Source organism: Rhinolophus sinicus, linkage group LG01, assembly GCF_036562045.2.
Source record: "Rhinolophus sinicus isolate RSC01 linkage group LG01, ASM3656204v1, whole genome shotgun sequence".
Lineage (NCBI taxonomy): Eukaryota > Metazoa > Chordata > Mammalia > Chiroptera > Rhinolophidae > Rhinolophus > Rhinolophus sinicus.
Window position 1 is genome coordinate 106751686 of NC_133751.1, and position 18621 is coordinate 106770306.

Sequence of the window (18621 nt, forward strand, 5' to 3'; positions counted from 1 at the left end):
TCAGGATGTACCTCCCAAAGGGACAAAACCTTTATGCTGAAACTTACTGAAATGGATAGACTGAGAACTGATGTTATTACACCATTGAATCTCTTCCCCAGCAGGTTGTGGGAAGGAATGCAGCCACAAAGGCAGAAGCTCTCCTTAATCGGGGAAGGTGGGGGTCTATACCCACCTCTGTCAACCCCGTGGGTTCTCCTGCTGGTCCCCACTCGGCTGGGCCTGGCTTGAGTATGTCCCCCCCGTGGGGAATCTTACTCGTCATTGGCTGACCAGCCATTCTCCTGGGCCAAACAGGGAGACATAAGGTGTAAGCACAAAGGTGAAGCAAAGTCCCTGAAAGGATTAGTCTCACAGACTCTCCTTTCTTTAGTGGTAGGTACGAGGGGACAGATGGGTAGGCTGCTGCGTGACAACAATGTTAGACAGCCTTCTCAATATATACAGACCTGCCTTGTTATTTTAGCGACTGCTAGCAGGCGAAGTTACTTCAATAGCAATTGAAGTTACATTATCAGCATGTAATTCTATTGAAATTATACCCATCATTTATTTCATTACTCTCTATTAATGGACATTTAAGTTATTTTCAACCTTTTTCTTTTATAAACACTATTGTGATGAATACCCTTTCACATGTCATTTTGCACTGCGATTATCTGTAGGAAAAATATCAGGATTGAGTCAAAGAATAGACACCATTGAAGTTCCAATAGATAATGTCAATTTGTCTTCTATAAAGTTTGTACTAACGAAATTCCCACCACCCTGTTTTCCTAAACCTTGCCCACACAGTTTCTATATAATTGTTTTTATGTTGTCCAATCTGCGAGGTGAAAAATGGTATCTCCTTGCATTTTGCTTTGTGTTTCTCCCAATATAAGTGAGTTGAGCATCTTTTCACATGTTTAAGAGAAGGGCTGGTCTTAATCGGGGCAAACTCTACTATAAAAGAGGGGTAGAATATTGAGGTATTATGAGCAAAGTTAAGACCAGAGTGGGGTGCATTTTCATGGGGAAAGGAGAATCTGGGGAAGTCCCGAACTGTCCCCGTAAACATCGACCCATACTACCCACCATCTCTGCCAACACTACCACTTTCTATGCTGGTCCCAGCCATGGCAAATCTTGTAGAATGTTCCATCAAACTGAGATAACACCACACATCACCTGAGACCAAAATGAGGCCATCATTTCCAAAACCCCTCAATCCTTAATCCTCAGCTCTGCTCTGACCTGATCCCCTCTCAACATTTCCCCTGTACTTTTTTTTTTAATTGGGTATCGTTGTGTTTTTTCCAGGACCCATCAGCTCTAAGTCAAGTCATTGTCCTTCAGTCTAGTTGTGGAGGGCGAGCTCACTGGCCCATGTGGGAATCGAATTGGCGACCTTTTTGTTAAGAGCACATGCTGTAACCAACTGAGCCACCGGGCCGCACCCACCCCCTGCACTTTTTAGATCAACTCTGTCCAACAGAAATATAATGTGAGCTACACATGTAATTTAAAATTTTCTAGGAGTTACATTGAAAAAAAGTTGATGCAGATGTAATTACTTTTAATAATATTTTTATATATCATAACATATCCAAAATATTATCATTTCAACATGCAATCAATACTAAAAATCATGAATAGTTTACTTTCTTCTTTTTGGACTGAGTCTTTGGAATCCACTGTGTATTTACACTCATAGCACATCTCAAGCCACATTTCCAGGGCTCAGTAGTAGCATGTGGCTAGACCAGCGCTGCCCAGGAGAACTTTCTCCCATGATGGAAATGTCAGATCTTGGTTCCCTCTACTCTCCGATATGCTCAGTCTTTCCCCAGAGCACCTGAGCAAAGCCAGCCCTCTCCTAAGGTCGCTGCATCGCCCTCAGGCATTTCCAGTGGAGGCCACTCACTCTTCTAGACCAGAATTTCCACGTGTGGAAGTATGTCTATAGGATGAATTTCCAAACAGGAAATTGCACAGTCAAATTGTATTCACATTGGTAATTTTAATAGATGTTGTCAAATGACCTACGGGTGCTGTACCAATTCATACTTCCATCAGTGCATATCTCAGTGTTTTTAACTGCTTCGTAATATTCTGAAATACAGATGATATACACCATTGTGTCCAGGCCCCTCCTGGCACAAGATATTAGGTTGTTTTCAATTGTTGTATTACAAACAGTGCTGCAATAAACATCCTTGTATGTGCTTCCTTGTCCTGTATTTCTCTAGGGCAACTAAAGAAAACAAAGAGAGCAAAGGAAGCGGCTGTGCAAAGGCTCCAAGGTGAACAGAGCTCAGAGTGATGAGAAATGGGGAGAGAGCTAGAGTGCCTGGAGCCCACAGGGAAGGCTGGAGACCTCAGGCAGCTGTGGCAAGGTCCCTAAGAGGGCCATGGAGGCCATCGGTAAGGTTTTGGATTTGATTCTAAAGATCAAGGTCATCTGATCTGCATTTTAAAAGATCACTCTGCTGCATGGAAAACGCTCCCAGAGTAAGAATGGAAGCAGGAGACCAAGGAAAGATGAATGTAAGAAGGGACAGCAAAGGCCTGGCTGAAGTGCAAGGAAAAAACTCTCAACAGGTGACACTAAATGGAGAGTAAATGGAGTAGGGAGTACCGTGCTCCCAGCAGAGGACTCTGTGCAGTGCGATGAGGGACGCGGACCCACAGGCAGACACAGCCACTGCCTGCCGGGAGCTTACTCTCCAGCAAGGAATACAGTCATGAAGCAAATGATTTCAGCTGTAGACAGCAGTACACACACACACACACACACACACACACACACACACAATGATAGAGAATAGAGCACAGGCTTTGACACCGGATTTGCTACATTCAAAACTTTGCTCTTCCACTTACTAGCTGTGTTACATCAGTCAAATATCTGTCTCTCTCTCTCTCTCTCTCTCACACACACACACACACACACACACATCTGTAAGGGTTCATTAGAGGATTAAATTAGATAATTTTTGCAAAGCACCTGACACTGGTAAAAAGGAGATAATTATATTGGGTGAATAAATGGAAAAAAAATTCCTTTTCTGCCATTTGTTTTTTTGTGCCTCTGCTGGCCTTTCCAGGTAATCATTTTGCCCGAACTTCCTGCCACCCCTTCCAACAATAGAATGTGTTTGGTTACCGGTGGAGTCAACCCAGCTCATTAACTCTGCATGTGGTTTTGCCAGAATCGTGTTGCCAAGTAATGCAAATTAATTGTTTACACTCCCTTGGGTCTTTTCTTTTTCCAACGTTATGCTTTTTAAAAATAAATAAAACATTTTTCCCTGTCTCCAGCTTTTATTATCAGGGAATTTTAAATATACTAGAAACAGAGGTTTTAATTTATGTGATTAATAGACAACAAATTATTATGGTTCAGTTTATTGTTTTAGACCACAGCTTCATGGTGACATTAATAAATGTGATTGCTTTTGCAAGAATATTCGCTAATCCTGTGGTTTAGTGCATTGACAATGGAACATGTTGTTCCATGGACTTTTAATGAGTGTACTCCGCTGACCGGCAGAAAATCAATAAAAATTCTACAAAAGTATACATGTTAAGAAGACTAAGGTAGCTTGAAAATGTTATGCTCTCAGTGTAAGTCACAAAAGTGTTATTAAATGTAATTTCCTTTTCCTGTAATTTTTCTCTATAGATCTTTGTAATGTTTAAATGGAAGTCTGAGGGGCTGTGCTCTTCAACTCTGAAACAATATGAGTTATTCCTAGCTATTGGGATTTTTAAAGACTTTCTCTGGTGTGGAAGCCTTCATTAAGATGATTTGTTTTGGCAGTTATGGAACTGTGCCTTCTCTGTGAGTAAATAATTCAAAACTAACAAAGTAGTATGATGATAATAGATATAGTAACTTGTTGGTTCAGGTCACATCCACAGTTGCAAAGTGAAATAATGTTATTTACAAAATCACCAGATCTTTCCACTTAAGGACAGTGAATTGCTTAGGTATCAAATCAAATGTTAACTCTTGTGAGGACCCTTTCATACCTGCCTCTGCCCTCATACAAATATATAGTATATATAAGTCAATGCATCAATACGCAGGGTAGTTTTTCCCCTATTTCTGTTTAAACAGCATGAAATTAAAGGCTTCTGGTTTAACATACACATTCACCTGCTGCTGCTCCAGAGACCATCATTGTATAGATATTTTTTAAAGGGAAGGGGTGGATAAAATTAAAATACCAAAGGCAACAGGTGAAGATGTCACCAATGGACAACAGACTTCGGAGAGACAGCCAGATAAAACAGAGCAGAGAAAGCCAAAATCCTTAATAGCCCAGGAAGGAAAATGCAGGTGCCATGAGAGAACCCGGCAAGGCAAGGATGTTTAATGATGATATAACATTTAAAGGCTTACCACATAGTCAATGCTCATAAATGTTAGCTATTATGTTATGACTCAGAAACTTGCTGTTGTTCCTCCAGGTCAATACACATGCATGTAACTTATTCCTCTGTAGAAATGCGTTATGTTCCATAACTTGTTCATCCATTTCCTTATTGAACAAACCTTCAGATTATTTTCTGGTTTTTTGTTTGTCTGATTGTTTGTGTGTGTGTGTGCTTGCTTGACAGAGTGGCCTACAATAAAAGAAAAATGGTGCAGCAAATTTCCTCAAGCACCTGTCCTTTAATTATTGGCACTTTTATTTCTATAGGCTACATTTTCAAAAGTGGGATTGCTGGGTCAAAAGGTATGTGCAAGTTTAATTTTAATTGATTAGCCAACTGATTTAACATTTTCAAGAATTGACAGTCTGACAACAACGCTGAGGACTGCCCACTTCTCCATACTCCAGCCAGAGCTGGATATTCCTAGTCTCACAAATCAGTAAATTTACAAACTGATGTCAGTCTGATGGATTAGAAAAAGCAACTCACCACTATTGGGATTTGTACTTCCCTGGCTAAGGTAATTGAGCATCTTTTAATACATTTATCAGCTATATGTTCTTCATTTGTGAACTGATTATTCACAATATTTTGCCCACTTTTCTTTCTCTTTTGTTTTCTATTTTCTTATTAGACTGTAGGAATTCTTTGTTTTATAAAGAAAATTTCTTGTCTGTCCTACACTGACTTTGAGGCCACTGTTTTCTAGGCAGAAGTTTCTAATTTTTATGTTGTTGAACTCATCAGATTTTTTTTTTTTTAATTTTTATTGAGGAATATTGGGTGGTTTTCCCGGACCCATCAGCTCCAAGTGAAGTCGTTGTTTCCAGTCTAGTTGTGGAGGTGCAGCTCACTGGCCCATGTGGGAATCGAACAGGTTACGTTGGTGTTATGAGCACTGCACTCTAACCACTGAGCCAACACGCCACCCCAGATTTTTCTTCTGTAGTTGCTGGGCTTCTTATCTTGCTATAGACTAAATCTCCCCCAAACTAAGACTACACAAATACTCTCCTATATTTCCTTCTGTTCTTTTTATTGTTTTAAATTTAGCTCTTTAATCCATCTGGGACTAATTTTTATATAATGTGAAGAATTTAACAATAAGTAACAATAATAGCTAGCATTTACTGAGCATTTCTATATGCCAGGCACTCTGTAAGCACTTTATACACTTGAGGATTAGAGATAAGAAAATTAAGAATGAGAGAATTTAAGGAACCAGCCAAGTTTACACAGCTAAGACACCAAACTGGGATTTGAACCCAAGTCATCTCCCTCAGGACCTTATCCTTCTAAATATCCAGATGAACAGCTAATTATGCCAAACTCATTGAATAAACATCTTTTCCCATTTAATTAAAATACAAATTTCATGATGCGCGTTCTCTCATGAAGTCGACCTACCTCTGGACTCTATTGCAGTTGTGTTGCAACTGTATTGTTTTGATTTTAGTAGTTTTATATAAGTTTTGTTCTCTCTCTCTGGTAAGACAAGAGCTTCCTCACTACTCTTCTAAATTTATCCAATGAATTTGCAAACATTTTTATTCCATACAAACATTTAAATCATTGCCCAATTTCGAAGAAAATATGTCTTCATGTTTTGATTTTCATTGTATTAAATGTGCCTATTAATTTGCTAAGAATTGACATTTATATATTAACTCTCTCTATCCATGAATATGGTGGAGTGCTCCATTCGTTTAGGTTCTTCAATAAAATGTTAGAGTTGGTTTTTTTTAGATTTATTGGGGAAGGGGAACAGGACTTTATTGGGGAACAGTGTGTACTTCCAGGGCTTTTTCCAAGTCAAGTTGTTGTCCTTTCAATCTTAGTTGTGGAGGGTGCAGCTCAGCTCCAGGCCCAGTTGTGTTGTTAGTTGCCATTGTTAGTTGCAGGGGGCGCAGCCCACCATCCCTTGGGGGGAGTCGAATGGCAACTTTATGGTTGAGAGCCCATTGGCTCATGTGGGAATCGAACCAGCAGCCTTCGGCATTAGGAGCACAGAGCTCCAACTGCCTGAGCCACTGGGCCAACCCTGTTAGAGTTTTTAAAAATATAATTCTTTGGGTGCCCGGTTAGCTCAGTTGGTTAGAGCGTGGTGCTAATAACACCAAGACCAAGGTTGCCAGTTTGATCCCCACATGGGCCACTGTGAGCTGCACTCTCCTTAAAATATATATATATATACACACACACACACATATAGATAGATAGATATTTATATATACGTATATGTATATTATATATATACACATATATACATATATATATATATATAATTCTTTATCACTGAATCTGTTCTAAATTATTTAATATCTTTTGTCACTATTGTGAATGGTATATTTTTTCCATATCTAACAGGCAATTGCTAATATAGAAGAAAGCTAATGATTTAGGGGTATTTATCTGGTATTCATCAATTGAGCTAAAATCTCTAATTGTTCTAATTGTTTTTTAATGGACTCTTTTGCATTTTCTAGACATACAGTCACAGGACTGCAAAAAATGTTTCTCTTTGTTTTCAATATTTATACCACTTGTTAAATTTGTGGAGCAGTCTTATTACATTAGTTAACTTTCAAAAACTAGTGAATAGTGGTGACTGTAAATATCCCAGCTTTGTCACTGATTTTAATAGCAATTGCTTTAATTTTTCACTCAATAATATGATGTTGCTGACCTTAACTCACAGTCTTTAGCAGCTGTAGGTTGTTTCCTTCTGTTCCTGTTATACTTCGACTTCTATTAGAAAACCTATAACTGTATCAAATTTTTTTCACTTATTGACATAATCACATAGTTTCTTACCTTTGAGTTGATAATATTCTAAATTATGTTGATGTATTTCCTAATGTTATAAAAGATTACAATTCTGGAATAAGCACTACATTATTAACCCTATGCTTCTCAAACCATCCCAGACCACGAAAAGAGATAGAAAGTGCTTTAGTTCACTGGATATTTTACCTATCCTTAATACTCACACCTGCTATAAAACACATAATACAAAAATTATAGAACAATCTGACTTATGAAGATAAACAATTCTAAATAAAGTATTAGCAAATTAAATCTAGCAGTGTATTAAAAGAATGATAGCAAATGATAGGAGAGTACAATTAGAAGACCTAAGAAACTTAACAACAACAACAAAATACTAGAGTACAGGAATTTGAAACAATGGCAAGATATCAAAAATCAGTAATATCGAAAATCAATAGTTTTTCTATACACTAACAACAACCAGTTAGAATTGGAACTGGAAAAAAACATATCCCATTCATACCATTATTTTATTTTTTTAACCAAATTTTTGGGTGAAAAATTATTTTCAGTGTTATTTGGGGATTTGTGAAACATAATTTTGAAAATGGAAAGTAAACATGGGTGGGGCCCTGAGTGTTGTCTAATGATTAATTCATGCAAGACCGTTTGGAGATACAGCCTGATGCATCGCTGACTCATCAGATCTTCATTCTCTCAGCCAGAACAAGTGCAGCAGCCAAATTCAAACAATCTTATAGTTTCCCTGAAAATTACTTATTAAACTGTGTTCACAAGAGAATTTCTGAAATTAATTTCCTTCTGTTTGGGCTGGTCTTTACATCAAGGGCATGGCTGATGTTCACTTGAAGTCTACTAACTGTTAAAAAAAAAAAAAAAAAGAGCTCCACATGTAGCTTGGATAGAAAGTCCCATGGAAAGAAAGAGCTGAGTTGTCTCATTTATTGGAAGTTTCCTATTTCTAGGAATACACTCATTCATTTATGGATTCGACTACTATTTGTCGCATGCCAGTGCTATACTGGGTGCTGGGGACAGAGCAGGCAGCATGACATGTCGGGTCCCTGCCTTCATGGTGCTCGCACACCGGGGGCTGAGGATATGCAGAAATTGGGATCGTCTTATCGTGTTCCTTTGGAACAACAACATGGAGAGCATTTGGTGAATGAAGAATTAGTTATGTCCTCTCCTAATTGAACAAATAGAGTCTTTACCATGAAAAGATCTTACAACAAGACTGCAGTCATTCTAATATTACACGTAGGAAAGCCCTTCTCAGTTCAATTCTATCTCCCCTCTACTGCACCAGGAGTGTGTTTCCTAAGCATAAAGACAAGCAGTGTGTCCTCTCTGCCTTCTCTCTGGGGCAAGGGTCAGCCTGGGGCCAAGTCCAGCATGAGTTGGCTTGCCCAGCATGAACTCTCACCTTGGCCTTGAGGCTGGCCTCGCTTAAACCTTGATTAACACATCTAGGGTGTGTATCCAGGGTTCAGGACAAAGTGGAGGCACACGCCTGTGGAATATGGGGCATGAGACCTGTGTAGGCTCTGGGTTGACAGGATAGTGAGGAGAAACATCTCCGTTGTTGTTTTCCACATGAAATTTTTAAACATAATAGGAACCACCAAACTGTTCATATATTTGATCTCATAATTCCATTTTCGGGACCTTATGGCAAGGAAACAACCTAAAAGAAAAGAATCCAAAGACATTTTCATAATAGTGCAGTTGGTAATCATAATAAATTCTTAACACCCCAAATACTGCCAGTGGAGAACCTGAATGTAACCTGGATGAAACATTACAGAGGTATTAAAAATGGAAAGGATGCATACTATGTTAATTCATAGAAATAACTACATTTAGAACAGGACCTAAGATGGAACTGACACATGGATTATAACGATATGAAACATCAGTCGGTATGAAGAAAGACTGGAAGAGAATTTAGAATTTTAGTAATGGTTTAGAATTTAGTGTTTCCCTAGAATTCTCTATTTAAAAACAAACCACTCTTTTATGCAAATAAAAATAAATGGCAACTGTCATTGACATACACAACTTATTAAGGCCAGGCTAAAACGCAAGAGCAGAAGCAGTTGCAGGCATGTTGGGATTGATCAGCGGGCCCTACTCCCCGCTTTCCAGGTCCTGAGCAGAGACCAGGGCTGAGGCCCCACACCTCCCAACAGCCCTCCCTGATGTCAGCTACTCAGGCCCATAAGCATGTATCTCAGCTTCTCTGGGTTTCTGGCTCTGCGTGCTGTCCGTGGTCAGTCTGACTAGTCATGCTAATGGCTACCCCCCTGAGGCTGGCTGCTTGCCTGGAACACCGCCATGTCTGTCTTCATGCCTTTCGTGTTCTCACACGCTTCCTCCCAGCACCTTCAAGTAGAGCTTGTCCCCCTTACACTTGACCCATCCCCACTGCATTTAGCTGACTTATGCTCACATGTCTCCCATGACTAAAGTTCATCCCTTTTAGCTCAATGGCTTTCCATTTCTAAGGATCTTTGAAAGGTGTACCATCTTAAGCCAGTATTTTGCAATATCATGTCTGGGTTTGCTATGCCTTGGGTAAACGGGGAAATAACAGCTACCTTTTATTAATATGTAGTCTGTGTCTAGCACTTTTTATACATCAATATCACAACAACTTTGCAAGAAAATATTATGGTTCCCCTTTACAGATCAGAGAGGTTAAACAACGTGCCCATAATCACATAGCTAGTATGTGACAAAGTCAGACTTTAAGCCCAGGACTACCTGACTTTAAAGCCAGGGCTCTTTTAATCACCCCACACTGTGTACCCCATGTAGTTTCACAGAAAGCACAGCACTGGGAGTCAGAAACCCAGCTGTGTGGACTTGCACACGACTTCACTTTTCTGGGCTCCTGTTTCCTCATCTATAAAGTGAAGGAAATGGACTTAAAAAGCAGCCCACTAGGACGGAATAGAAGGGTCCAGGGAGATAGCCAAAAGGGTCCCCAGAGATCCTTCTTTCCCATTTCACTTTAGGGACCATTGAAAGTCCTGTCATAGGTTCCCACATGGCATGTTATCCACTCACTGCAGAGAAAGAGAACAGGCCAAAGGTGGTCACCACAGTTGAATTTTTCCCAGTTGTCACTTGAAGAAACAAGCACAGGACCTCTTACATGCTTGCAAAGAGAATCCTTTTGGACAGGGAGCTCTCAGCCAGCTGTTTTAAGCTCTGGAATACAAATACCTTCTCATAGGATGTGGGCAAGTCCTTGTGGAGATGTTACTGGCCAGCCATCATTGTGGGTGCAGGAATAACAGTGAGGAAGTTCTCTCAGAACAGGCTCTGAATTTGCAGAAAAGGCTAGAAGGAGGAAATACATCAGGATGTAGTTTTTGCACCCAGGGCTAAGTAATGTCATCATAGGCTCTGTCATCAAAGAAAATATGCTGAACACATGTTAAAGGAAGCATTACAATTGGGCCAAAAGCCCGTGCAAACGCACCACTGTTCTTTCAGGGAGCTAACACCAGGCACACGTTCCTGCGTCCTCGTGCACATACACAGTCACCGCTCCTAAAAATACAAGACTGCACTTTCCTAAGTTTCCTACTAAGCACACTAGATGAAAGGAAATCCAGCCTCAATCAAGCTGGAAGGCATTTAAAATACAGCTTCAACCCATCAGTTATTGACGCTGAACTCGAATCTTCTTTCACCTCTAACGAACCCACGTTTCTGGGAGCTCTTTTCCCTCCGGAGTCTGAGTCTGCGGCCGATGCTGGGCTGAACTCTCTGCCTTTAGCCTCGCTCTCAGAGCGGGGTTGTCAGGTCACTTGGCACCTGCAGCAGCTGCCATGTCCAGGAGAGGGCACGTGTCAACAAACCTGACAGCAGACCAGAGGCGCGGCTGCTCCTTCAGTTCTTCCCCAAAGGGGCTGGCTCTGGGGCTCTGTGTGTGCCAGTGGGGTGGGCCACCCCAAGTGTTAGTGCCCCGCGTGGGGCTGGAGCCTCTGTGTAAACCGGAGCTGCCGCCCGCAGCTGCAGTGTGGCTGAGCTCTCACCATTGTGCAGCGCTCTAAAAGCTCTCAGGACATTTGCAAGACTCCAAGCATTTTAAAACCAGACTTTAAATTGTAAAGTTCAAACCATAGGCAAAGAGGGTGTAAATTTTTTCCACCTGCATGCACTAGATCAGTACTGACATTTGCCTCTCTGGATCTCAGTTAAGGTGAAACCATGGTGAGCCAGAACCCTGAACAGTGTCTGCTGAGCTGCAGGGGTGCTAAATGATGCTATTAATAGAAGAGATTTGAGGAATTCTCTGATACAAACTGTTGTTGTTAGAATTGACCTTTAAAATTCAACTCCAAGTATTATAAGTCTTGCCTATCTTAATAGTCCACGTAATACGTTGTTTCTTTCCAGATAAATTACAAGTTCACCGGTGAACATGCCTCTTTCCAGCTGCTCAGCCAAGAGGGCGTGGGGCAGTGGGCACCCACCATTTGGGGGTCTTATTTTGTTGTTAGGATCCCCAGGTGCTCAATTCTGAAGTACAGAAACCACTTCCCCAGTCACTGAGGTTCACAGCCCACGGCTTTTGTGTTTTCTATTTTTGGTTTATCTTTTCTGGGTTGTAGAGGTCACGTCAGTTAATTAGAGAAGAGTCTGCCTGAACAGGGCCAATACAAAAATTCTGCCTTGAGCACAGCTCTAGGTTTAGAAAGCCTTGGAGGTGGGTGTTCTTCCACGTTTGTCACACCTTCTACTCAGTGCCTGCTGCTCCCAGGCAGCAGGCAGGTGCTGGGAAGCCAAGGCCTCACACAGCTTATATTTCAGCAGGGGAGACAGAATGAATAAACATACAAGTATATGACACCATATGTTATATAATGTCAGATAGGGAAATATGAATAAAGCAGGGTGAGGAAGCAGAGAGTGATGCGGCTGTAATTCTAGATAAGGTAGGTAGCCGAGTTTTCAGAGAAGTGATGATGTTAAGCAGAGAACTGAATGAAAGGAGAATGTCAAGGTAGAAAGCATTTGAGGTGGAGGGAGGCAGAGGGAAAGAGCAAGTGCAAGGGCCCAGGGGCAGCTGTCAGCCCAGCAGTGAATCAGGAAAAGGCACGCCTTCTGGGCAGACAGCCCATGCCTGGGCTGATAATGGGCTGCTTATCAGACCTCCCTGCTCACTCAGCCAGGCCGTTGTGCAGGGGGCAGCCTGGGCACAGCCACGTGAAGTCTCTCCTAGTTGGCACTTGCTTGGGATAGAGGAATGGCAGGAAGGCCAGTGCAGGTGGAAAGGAGAGAGGATAGAATGAGGGAGAGTGGTAACCAGCAACCTGAGTCTTAAAAGGTTAGTGGTTTAGAATAAAAATTATTTTCTTATGTGAACTAACCACCAACCACATGAGACAGGATTTAGGAGCAGGCCTCTACTGGGCTCCCCTGTTCCCCACTGGGGCGATGATTTTCTGCCATCAACCATGAGGCTGAGGTGAAACTTAAGAACCACATCAGCCCTAATGAAAATACCACTCCAATTTGGAAACTTAAGGCTGGCTATTTCCATGCCTATCTCACACAGAGAAATTCTCCTCTTCCTCCCTCTTTTTATTCCTTTCTTTATAGTGTTTATAGCATGTTTGTCTCTCCTGAGACAAGACATTCTGCACAGCAAAGTCCAAAGAAACTTGGCATAAGTATAAATGACAAAAAAAAAAAAAAAAAAAACCCAAGTAAAATAGACTTTCTACACCCCTTCTTCCATCTCTGATCCCTTTTCTTTATGAGAGACTTTCATTTTCTACTTTATGAATCGTTTAAAATGTTTTACAAATCTGTTGCTTTGACAAGCCCACATCCAATTACTCAATATTATTTTAATTTTAAAAAATAATTTGAGGAAACAAAGAGTTGTGTTGCATTGTATTGACATCTACCAGACCTGGATTAGACTATCTCCCCAAAGTGGTTTTTATAAAGGAGTTTCATGACAGTAGATAAAGTGTATGTACATTGCTGAAGGACCTTTAAAAATGTTAATTGAGGATTTCCAATGTAGTCTGAACCTGGGAATATGAGATAGAATTGTAGCCCAAAGAGCTATTCCATTGCCACTCCCTTCCCCTCCCAACACAGCCCCAATTAAATCAGGTTAGTATAATCAGGAAGCCTCCAAAATACAGGAGTGGCCATTCGCGCAATTTAAAGTGGAAAACAAAGTTATGTTCCATTCTTCAGCATTCAAATCTATTTGTTAATCAAAAGGAAAGGAGCGTAAGCCTGGTTATGGTAAAGGAGGAATCTGAGACAGTGAGGCACAAGCCAAGGGACAGACAAATAATCCAGAATTGATGGTTCTCTTTGAGATAAACAAGTGTGGATGACTCATGACACTTAGTTGTATGTGGTTTACAGGCTAGATGTCGCTAAATCCTCACCCCAGCCCTGACCTCTGTGGGGTGGGGGTCAGGGATGGGGGCAGGTGTCTGACTAGCACATTACTTAGAAGGAAAACATTGACAGCTTAATGGTGTTTGAAGCAGCATTGAAATGTTCCTTGTTTCAAAATGGCTACATTAAATAAGCAAGCACAAAGTGGTTGCATTAAAACACTGTGGGCCCCTTTCCTCTGAAACTAACAACTGGGAGGATTCTAACTTCTCCTTGTGCCCCCACTTGCTCCTTTGCCCATCTTTTCCCCAAGCACCTAGTCCAGCTTTGTACCTACTTGGTAGTGTGTATTACTGCTTGTTAAATGGACAGCTGGGGCTCATCCCTGAATGCCTGCTATAGATTTATTCAATAATCCCTACCCGGGTTGGGAAACATCTCTAAACAGTGAGTTAAGTGTGTACAAGAATGAGGCATCTGGAGTTGAGATTGGTGGGAGGAAAAGAAAGGTTGGAGGAGCAGGGCAGGATCAAGACTAAAACAAAACTAATGTATTTTGATTATAAAATTCTCAGAACACAGGCTCAAAGAAAATGTGCCGATGGGTGACCATGAGAATAAGTATGTTCCTAGAAAAGACTGCTCCTTGATCATTGTGTAGAAATGAATTCAGTATGCTGAGAAGACTCATTGGTAACCCCAAATTCTTGTGGTTTTTTCACTTCAATTGGGCATAAGATGAACGTGAGATCACTGAAATAACACTCTTAAAGTCAATATATATAAGATACCCTTCAATCAGTTTAGTGATTAGCACCTAGATAATTATGTTGATAAATATTTTCAATAAACAGACATTTTACCTCAAAGAAAAAAGTCATTGCATTAAATAAATTTATAGACACATGAAAAGATGCTCATCACTAACCATCAGGGAAATGCACATCAAAACCACAATGAGGTATCACCTCATACCTGTCAGAATGGCTATTATCAAAGAGACAAGAAATAACAAGTGTTGGTGAGGATTTGGAAAAAAGGGAGCCCTTGTACCCTGTTGGTGGGAATGTAAACTGGTACAGCCACTATGGACAACAGAAGGGAGGACCCTCAAAAAATTAAAAATAAAACTACCATGTGATATAGCAATTCCACTTCCTAGTTTATTTGAAAAAAATAAAAACACTAACTTGGAAAGCTACATGGATCCCCATGTTCATTGCAGCATAAATTATTATAATAGCCAAGATATGGAAACCACGTAAGTGTCTATCAATGGATGAATTAAGCAATCACTGTAATCAACAAAGCTGTGCTAAATGCAAGAATCATCTGTGAAATCTTGGAATCTGCTATTTGCCTCTTTGCAAAGACCTAGGGTATGGCAAGCCCCCCAGGAACAACACATGTAATTTGTTTACAGAAAAATGCTTTTTATATGAAATGTACCTTCCAGTCATGCCTAGTTAATATTCAGCTGTCATATACTGCAAGAATACATGCTTTATCTGCCATCAGGCTTTTCAGGGACCTTCTAACCAGACGCAATTGGGGACCACATTCAGTAATACTTATGGTTGAACACTGGGCTGAGATACAACAGCGGGTTTTTTTCTCTTCAGTTGTGCTCATTTAATTATTTACAAAGTTTTTGAACAATGACTTAAAAAGCTTAAAATGGAAGGAGAGGCATTATGAGATAATAAGTCCTTTTACTGGAGATATTCAAGGCTGAGCCTCTATTTTCTTGCCTGAAAATAGGAAGAGTAGACTTATCTTGCAAAGAGTATTCTGAGAATTAGAGCTAATTAATGGCAAGTGCCTATCCCAGTACCTGAGTACAGTGTTCAACACTAAATTGAAACAATTATCATAAGTGGAAAGAGAGCTGGACTAGATGACTTCAAGGATTAAGTGACATCTCTATTCCAAGATGCCAGGATTCCAAGTTCTAACTTTTTAAAGGCTTACAGTACTGAAAAGAATTGCTCCAATCACAAATATGCGTTGCGTGCTTACTACGGGCAAAGCACTCTGTTTCAAGGAAAACTGTTAATAAATAGTGAGCAAGAACTCAATAATCTAATTTATACACACTTGTATAATTGTTTCTAAAGTTAAATAAGTGGAAACTATCTAAAAGGCCCTAACTAAAGCAAGCAACAGCCAGTGACAGTTTCCTCCCCAAAGGGTAACTGAATCAGGATGAATATACCACGTAATTGTGAGGCCTTTGTCGTAGGAAGACAATAGCCTTTAGCAGGGAAACAGGAAGGGCAGAATTGGAAGAATTCACTCCAGAATGAAGACTGCCATCCTGACTCGGGGAAGCTGTGGGAGGGGCTGAAGGCTTGGGCAGGGCTGCTCAGGGCATAGGGACTGGACTGTTGGCTGACAGATGGTGACCTCAAAACACCCTTTCCAGTGACCTGAGAAGCAGGACAGTGGAATCCATCCTGGATCCAGGAGAGAAGATGGAAGCAGGCTGGACAAACAAGACCAATGGACTGCAGGGCAGAAGTCCACAAAGTTTTGATCGCACATCTTTTATCCGCCAGCGTTTTCACACTCCCCCATGCCGCAATGTATTATTTATAAGTTACCTCCATGTACAACATATTAAGTTTATTATAAAACCTTCATAGACTGTGGACATTTAAAAGGATGAGATCAACGGAAAAAGAAGTTGTATTCTTCACCTTAATCAGTCTTCTGCACCTCACTTTGGAGAGAACAGGTGATCAGGCTGGAGAAGGGAGTTTGTTGTCACTCCCTGCATACAACCTGACAGGGAGAGAGGTGAGTATGTCATCACTCCCTGCAGACAACCTCACAAGGCAAAAACATCCTTAACGTCTCCCTTAGCTCTTCTTCAAAAAGAGAACCTGTTAACCAGTTCAGTAAACACAGGAACATTGCCAGGTAAGAACTCAATTTCCCACCACTCTCGCCTGCTTCCAGCCCTCTCCCTGGTCTTTGGATGGCAGTTTTCCCTAAAGGTTGCCAGAGTTATACCCGGTGCCACTGCCAGAAGGTTTTTCACCATTAGGAAGTTCAGACCTTATGATCTGGTAATGACCACATCTGGCCTGGAAGAGTTTGGATGACAACATTATGGCTGTTTATAATTTGCGGGGAAGGAAAGCACTTTGTTTAGACTGTACGTTGGGAGGAGATGCACTAAACCTTATAGAGCTCTCTTTGTACAGTCTTGGGTGCATTAAAGCACCGCTCCATACTGGGTTTTGGTTGTTTAGTTGGTTGGTTGGTTTTGGCTAAAACTTAAACTAGGAAAAAAATTATTTCCTCCGAAAACAGGTGTTTTATCATATAGTACGTATGTTTTTCTTTTCTACAGCTTTTACAAATAGCTCATTGTCCTGTTTAAGGAACATCAAATTTGCTGTGGAATTTTTATATATGCTTCATTTTATTACTGTAGAAACACAAATAAACCTATAGTTGGGCTTTAAGAACAGTGCCAAAGCAAACTATATGGGCAAAAGCATTTGTTCTGTTTGCTGCAGTTCCTACATAGGACTGTACTTGTTAGTCAGGACCCCTCAGCTCCCGAATGTACAGGGCTGCCACAGAATCACCCAACCCACATTTGGGTCTTGGTTTGACAAGCTTTCAATTGGGAGAACTAGCTGGTTTCTGCCTCTGAATGCATGCATGGGCTTTCCAATGTAATACATGGTGACTCTTCTCTGCCAAGAACTTGGTAGTCAGTCCTGGTTACCTTAGAGATGCTTTATCTCCCAGTGCACCTTCACCAAATGGCTGTCTGCCTGGGGCTTCTATCTGTTTAGCCAAGCCCAGGGGGTATGAGTGTGGTGCTCACTGACAAGAGGCAGTTTACTGGAGTTAAACTACAAAACCTGCCAGTGTAGGCTTTAAGGTACACATTTTTGTATCTCAAAAACTTAAGAAAAATTAATTCTATAGATTGGTAGTAATTAAGAAAAAGTCATATTGCTTTTTTTTTTTTTTTTAATGTTAGATCAGTCTTTCTGTTTCCTTAGTTCTTTTTTACTTGGATTATCAAGGAATAGCAAGGACAGCTGTCTGCATTGGCACCAGAGAGCTTTCATGAACACCACTTCATGGCATCAGCTGATTTTTTGCCTCATGTAGGGTGGGAGATGTATGAGAAAAGAGAAAAGCAGAAACCACAAAGACTTCCTGAAAGACCTGTAAGAAGGTTACAACAGATTTTATAAATACTGTTTTAAAGAACACATTTTATTATAAGCCAGTCTCACCACTCTTAGTCATAAAGATGTTATTTACATAACTAGAGTTTTTGCACATTCATTTACAGTCAATTCCATTATTTTACTTGATGTGAACTTTCTATTCTATTTCCCCTAATTATGTAAGTGAGCTGATTCTGCAACTAAGAGGTTGGTAAATATGGGAATCATTACAGAATCAACACTTTTACAGGTCACAGCTCAGGCCAGTTGTGGAGTAACACAGAATATGAAAAGATTTCTTCTGGTCTGCCCTAGATTCAGGTTTATCATTTCCTAGGCCTCATTTATAAATGCGTGAATCTTAATCCCTTTTACAAATTAGCCCGGTCTTTAGTTCAGATGTGAAAGTAAATTAGATTTTGCTTTAAAACAACAAAGCTATAGACAAGGGAAAAACAGAAAATACTAAAACAAAATACTAGTTTAATAACTACAGCAAAATATCATTAATTTAAAATCCATTAATCAGAAATTTGTGTTAGCTCAGAAAGGCATAAGATACAAGAATACCTTTGGCCTAATTGTGTAAGAGTTTGCTAAGCCAGTTACTAGTGGAAAACATTTTTTGAGAGTGAAGGTTGAAACTTCTAAAGAGACTGTTTCTATTATTACCTTTTAGTAATTTGAGACATTTACAATACTGAATGATTTCTTAGTTATAAATAATTCTTACCCACAACTTAAGTCCTCCTTGAGACACTACTCAGTAAATCTTTCTTGACCTACTTGTAAGATTTGCTAGAGTGATGAAGGTAGACTTTCA